Source organism: Notothenia coriiceps, unplaced genomic scaffold (genome assembly GCF_000735185.1).
Source record: "Notothenia coriiceps isolate Sejong01 unplaced genomic scaffold, NC01 NC01_scaffold00007005, whole genome shotgun sequence".
Lineage (NCBI taxonomy): Eukaryota > Metazoa > Chordata > Actinopteri > Perciformes > Nototheniidae > Notothenia > Notothenia coriiceps.
In genome coordinates, this window is record NW_011339706.1 from 1 (window position 1) to 7,091 (window position 7,091).

Sequence of the window (7,091 nt, forward strand, 5' to 3'; positions counted from 1 at the left end):
CCACACACACACAAGGGGTAATTAAAGTTTAAAAGTCTCAAAAATGCTACAACTACTGTCACTAACTACTGAAGTATTTTGTTAAAGGAGGATGAAAGCGTAATTAAGGAGCACTATTGGAGTGACTGATGGTTATTGGACTCAGGTTTAATTGATTTGGATTCCCGCTGTATGAAGAAATTAAAGGACGGCGCAAGTGGAAACAATTCGCAAAGGGATTAAACTGTTTAAAACACATGCTCAAAGTAAGCCGGATTTTGCCGATGTGTTTATGTGGATTCAAAAGTCGTAAATAATCTACAAAATGGAGGAGACCGATCTGATCGGAGCAACTGTGACAAATAATCCAACTGAAACCGGCATGGACAATGATTGTGTTTTTAAAATGCGCTTATCCAGAAAAGCCTGGTTTGGACACTTTACGGGCAGAAGAAACATTTCTATTAAAGAAACAATTATACATTTCTGTCTTTTTATGCCTATAATAGCTACTAACTTGAATTTGTATTAAAATGAATTAATCAATTATTTTTTATATTTTATTGTAATGTAGAGACAAGGCTTTTAGCGACAATCATGTATTGCGTTACAATTACAATCGCGATACTATGCTATATCGATTATTTCCCCCACCCCTACTGTCCACAAGTCATTCACCCATTTGGATTCTCAGGGCCGACTTTTTCACAGACCAAAATATCATCTAATTAATAAGATTCGACAAAAAAAATAGTAACCGATCACTGGTTAGCAACTACATAAATGTATTCATTGCATGTGTACAAATAATTCAATTGTACCGTGTCAAATCCTTTCCTTAGTTTTAGAAGTCTGCATTTTGTAGTAATCTAATTGAATAAAATAAAGCACACAGTTACATTTAAACTCTGCATTTATTTAATTAGATTTGGTTAAATGCTAACTCTACAGGTAGATGTGGCATCCTGTCTTATTTCAGATGGATTGACCCAGATTCTGTGTGTTGAAAAACGACTTACAATACTCACTGCACAAAGTAAGACATGCTTAATACATGCAAAATGATCATCACCGTGTGCCATTAGTTCTAAAAAATATTCAGTTGATGGTTAAACTTAAAAAAAATGAATGAAATTATTTGTAGTAATGGAAAACGAGAGTTTAAGATCTGCCTAAATTGTACGGAGCACAGAAAGGAAAGTGTGAGTGTGTATGCAGTGTGTCTGTGCTGCTGTTACCGTGGTGAGTTGAATCCACTGTCCACAGTGACGGAGCTGGAGTCCATGCTATCCAGTCGAGCAGAGTGGGCTGACTGCTGGTTCTGACTGGGCTCTGGAAGGGTTTCTTTAACACCAGGGAAGGTGAGAGTTCTTTCAAACCTCCTTTGTAGATCCCGCTCCTTCTCCCTCTCCAACAGCCACTGCATTGTCCCTGCCCCCCCACCTCCCATCCCAGCAACACCCCCTCCAGCATTCCCAGCCTCTCCTCGACTTTTAGTCCCACCCTCCTCTAGTTCATCATCATCTGAGACATTGTAGTAGTCAAAGGAGGCCTCTGCAGCACTGGTAGTGGGTTCAATCCCCTGTGGGGGGGCGGACGGTGTGGCCACCAGAGGCTTGGGGGCATCATAGGCCTCCTGGGAATCCAGAGCATCGCAGGATGAGGACAAAGTAGAGGAGGCGAGGGCCGGGGCTTTTCTAAGGGAGCTGTAGCCGGGCAGGGGGAGGCTGGGAGGGGGTTTGAAGAGTGTGTCTTTACTAAAGATTTCCTTACGTTTCTCCTGACCCGAGGAGGCACTGTGGGGAGGTCTGCCATTAGGAAGAGGGGGGTCAGGGAGGGAGAGAGGTATTGGAGGCAGACTGCCACCCTTAGGACCCAACTTTGACAAGTCCTCCTTATTTTCGAGGGGATGGGGTGTCTGTCTGTCAGCGCTGCCTAGCTTCAGTCCATCATGGCTACTCCTGCCCAGGGTACCCAGGGAGCTTGCTGCTATGAGAGCCGTCTCCGAGGACCCTGAACACTGGAAGTAATCGTCGGGTGGGAGGGCGCAGAGCAGGGGTTTGGGTGAGTATGCAGGCAGGCTGTCCCTGCTCTTACTCTTCTCTAAATTCCTTCCACCATCCAATCCCAGAGAATCTGCAGGCAGTTTATTCGAGGGGGGGGTGGCACGAGAGTAGTGAGAAGTGCTCTGATTGGCTCGCAGTGTGCCATCGTCAGTATAGTACCGGCTCCGCTCGTCGTAATAATCAGGTGGGCCAATCAACCCTGCTCCAAGAGGTCCTTTAGAATTGTCCATGGACCTGGAGCGCTCCTTGGCCTTGTCGCTGCGCTCGTTTCTGGATTTCCTCTCCTGGGTGTGGGAGTGGGAGCGGTGGACTTTGGAGTGGTGGGCTGATGGGCCGTGGCTCGGCTCTGGGAAAGGCATCTCTGTGCGCCGCTTAGCAAGTTCCCCGGACACATCCCACTCTGGTGTAACAGGCAGGTGGGAGGACTCCAGGATGTTGGGGTTGCTGTGTGCCAGGTGGAGGCGGGCTCGCTGCCGATCCATGGCCAGGGCGTGTTCCCTAGGCGACCGAGCCAGTGAGGACGAGTAGGCTCTGTAGTCCCGGTCCAGCTCCAGGTCGCTCGGTTCGCCGCGGGACGCCCTCGTCTTGCTATGTGAGCGACTGAGTTTGGTCTGAGACTGCTTCCTGTGTCTCCCCCCACTTCTCCTACTCCTTGAGCTCTGATTGGCTGACGACGCTTTGCTCCTTTGAGCACGCTCTTCCTCGAGGCGCTTCATGACGGCTGTGTGCCGGGCGAGGTTCTCCACCGTGAGGTCAGGGTTGATTCTGCGGATGATCTCCATCTCCACATGGCGGGGCAGCTGGCTGGGCGTCTCCTCGTCCCGCAGCGGCCACTCTTCAGGCGGGAACTGTGCGGAGAAGGTGGCCAGCTGCTTGGTCTTGTCCTTTTTAAAGCTTAGACGGAACAGCTTCAAACCAAATTTCCGACTTCCTGTCCCACTTCCTCCACCTGCTGGTTTTTCTATCTCTCCCCCTCCTCCTCCCCCACTTCGATGCTTTGTGAGCGTGTCCGTCTTGAAGGGGAACCCAAGGGTGCTGCGACTCTTTTCTGCGTTGCTTCCTGCTGGCTGAGGAGGGGTTTGCGGGGAATGCGGAGACGAGTACGCCTCCCGGTGGTCTTTGGGAGATCGACGCTGCAGGGTGGTGTGGTGGCTAGGGGGGTCGTCTCCACGGTAACTGTTGTTGTAAAAAGGATCCTGACCTCCGCCCCCACTGTGGTTCTGGCTGGACTTTGGGTGTGTTCGTTCTCGTACAGCTCCAGAGGTGGAGGGCGTGATAGTGCCAGAGAGGGGGGAGGTGCACTGTGTCTGCTGATGCTGCTGGTTCTGGTGCTGCTGCTGGTTCTGGTGCTGCTGCTGTTGGTGGCGGTCAGCGGATCGCTCGTCTAAGTGGTACCACTTGGAACTGGTTCGGATTAGGCTCGGTGTGATGAAGTACGTCTGGGGGGTTACGATAAAATATCCATCGGGGGTTGGGTAGATCTTCCGCTCACGGACCAGCATGCTTAGCGTGTGGTGCAGAACCTCCTCTGTTGGGGTGGGAACACCTGGGAAAAATGAGAGACAGGAAGCCGTTAGAGCAGGTCCACATCATCTGTTATTATGGTGAGCTCAGGAAAACATCCTTCAGGAGGTTTTCATGAGAAAAGCCCATTTTTGTTTATATATATAAACATTGTCACACAGTCAAAGTAACATGTGCTCATAATGCTAAGCTCAAGTGACAAAAGTGATGAAACCATATCCAAACTTCTCTTCATCTAGCTTGGGCTCTCTGGAAGACCCTTGAACAAAGCGCTTTCTTTTTAAATATGTTTTTTCCTGCATAGAATATATAGAAACATATATAATATACCACATACATTTGGAATTCTCATTATTGGAGCAACAATCAACTTATTAAGAAGTACTTGAAACATATCAGTTCACAAAGACCACAGGAGAGTTGTTTCTAAGTTCCAGCAGTAAGACCGATTGAGGCCTGTTTCTGACTGATGTGTACTGTACAAATCCCACACAAACACTTGTAAAGCCTCTTACACACCAAACTGACACCAAAGAACACGTCCCGACGGAACGTCGCCTCACGTCTCCTGCCATAACCCTAACCCTAAGTTGCACGTATGAACTGCGCATGCGTGAGTGGCAATAACTCTCCTTACCAGCAGGCGGCGGTAGTGTGTATTCGTCATTCAAAAGAGGCAACAACCAGAAGACAGACTGCGTGATACACCGAGAGAAGAAGAACAGACTGTGTGATATAAACAAACAACAAATAGCTTGTGGGTTCCATTTTCACTCTACAGCGAGAAGCTCATGGGGCTTTCCCGAACCTGTGTCGAGAGCTGGAGTTAAATGAAATCTCAGATTTGCCTTCTTAATAGTTTGTTTGGGTCCCTCACTTCCGTTTCGCTTCTCATGCACTGATTCGCTAAGCTGAACAGCCAATCAGAGTGATTTCTTTGGCCTTTGGCCTCCCGATTCAACAAGTCGGATTGGCGGCGGAAGGTGTTGGCACGGCCGAAAAGACACGACGGCGCAGTACACACCAATCTGAGTAGGGCGACAGGACATTCATCGACGGCCCGACATCTATCCACGCCGATAATCGGCTTGGTGTGTAACAGCTTTAAGAGACGAAGACTGCAAACAAAGGTCTTGATATACAGCCACTTTTTCCACAATAAAGTTCCTCAGGCTGGAATATTTGGAATCTGCCGTCCTCTTCCTCTAACAGTGGGTGCATCCACTTCACTTTACAAATGTCCAGATTTAGCTTTATACCTCCTCCTATCTCTCCTGCCCTTTCTCTTTCCTCCAATAACCTTCCTCTCCCTTTGTCTCTCTTCTCTCAGTATCTCCTGCTCTCTTCCCCTGTCAGTCCCGAGGTATTGCTGCCAGTTACATCATAGCAGCCTTTCAGCCCGGCAGAGTGATGCAACGCGGGACAGACAGACAGACAGACTGCACCCTGCTCCTCCGTCCCCTTCCTCTCCATCTTGAACATGAGAAGCCTGAGCAGAGGAAAAGGAAGTGGAAGCAGGCTGTGTGTACTGGAGTTACATGCCAACACTCACACAATAACACATCAAAACATATGGTATTATAGAGATCCCTCTGGCATCAGAGGACCACCACTCATCGCCTTTTAAAGAGACTGAGTTGAAAGTGAATGTTTTTTTCAAGGTGGAGGAGGGAAGTAGGTGATGGATGTATATGATGAAAGAGAAAAAGAAAGAGCGGCAGGCTTTGATGGAGCGATGGAATTACAACTTTTGTGTCAAAAGGGCCGAAAAAAATATTTTCCATTGGGAAATAGATGTCTGTAAATCAGAGTATCTTCCGAGTATGAACACTTTAGTAGCCCTTATTTACTCATTTGGGCCAGAAAGATGCACTCATCAGAATCAGAGTTCCTTTATTTGTATTTATAAAACGTCAATCTCATTCGCTCTATTCATTCCCCTGACTGAAAAACCCTAATGATAACAAATGCTTTAACTTTACAAATAGTCTCCTATTCCTCCATTTGAGATGATGACATGATAGTATGTATACATTCTTATTTCCTACAGAAAACAATGTTGATGTTATATGTCAGTTTATAGGTTCCAGCTTCTATCCTTTTAAAAAAAGAACAATAATTGAACATGTTGTAATGTTATTTACTCTACTTCATAGCCTCTGACGTCAACAACCACATTAGCTCTCCTGCTAAAGCCTCTTTTTGATATCATTTACCAAAACAAACAAATAGTATTTTAGTGCACCAAGAAAATATTCAATGGTGGAAATGTAGTTAGCAGGCTGAACAATACACTGCACATAACGTTGGTCAGTTTATCTCACAACACAGAAGCTACTCATCCACGAATGAACAGTGTGTCTTACATGACAAGACTTTATTTCTGATTAAATTCGTAATAAGGAGCACACATTTGATAAATGCATGGACATACTGACTGACAGCAAATTGAGGTTTGTCAAACAGTAACGTTACACATTTGACTTGAGTTTTTATGTGTTCAAAAGAAGGCTGTTAAATATAGAATGAGTACTTTTACTTTTGGTACTTTAAGTATATTTTGATTCTTATACTTTTGTACTTTTACTTGAGTACAACTTGTAATGCAGGACTTTTACTTGTAACAGAGTATTCTTACACTCTGGTACTTCTACTTTTACTCAAGTACAAGATCTGAGTATTGCTCCCATCTCTGCAAGACACATGAGCCACTGAAAAAGTATTTGGGATTGTTTCCCCCATCCATTGACACTGACAATGATCCACCACCATCCTATTGATATGAAATCCTGTTCGACTAATTATCCATAAGAATGGATCACCTCTTGTAGGTATGTTTCTGCTCTTTTCTTTGTTCTCTAATGTACGACGGAGTATTAGGGCCACACTTACGTAGGAAAAAAAAACAGAGAGATTTCGAAAATAAAGTCGTAATAATACGAGAATAAAGTCATAGTTACGAGAATAAAGTCGTAATATTACGAGAATAAAGTCGTAATGTTACGAGAATAAAGTCGTAATGTTACGAGAATAAAGTCATAATTACGAGATTAAAGTCGTAGTTTCACGAGTGACTTGAGAAGGAGACAACAGCAGCGTCCTGCAATAAAATGAGGAATGTGGAGCATCTTGTGAAGCAGTACTTTAGTTTAGGTTTCTCAAATAACTAAATACTTAATCTTTTGGCACATCAGCATCAGATTATCATAAGTATTAGAACTTTGAAAAGGTTGTGCAAGAAACTATGTCTATTGTTTCGAAGAAAGAACCAAACGGACTTGGAGGAGATTGTCTCCTTTCTGCAGGAGGAAATGGCTGGTTCTGGCCGACTACAAGGCTATCGTTGGTTACATCTACGAGCTGTTCAAAGGGGATTTGTTGTTTCACAAGAAACAATGAGACTTGTAATCAAGGCTTTGAATCCAGAAGGAGTGTAGTGGAATCGGAATGAGCTCCCCATTGAAATCAGGACAGCAGAAAGCTTACACATCTTCCGGCGCAGACTGAAAACTCATCTCTTTC

General features: G+C 45.4%; 1 pseudogene; it reads right to left on the reverse strand.

Annotated features, from left to right (window-relative positions):
- Window positions 1-799: 799 nt before the first annotated feature.
- On the reverse strand, window positions 800-3,598 carry LOC104943875 (storkhead-box protein 2 pseudogene; annotated as a pseudogene).
- Between the last annotated feature and the right edge of the window lie 3,493 nt (window positions 3,599-7,091).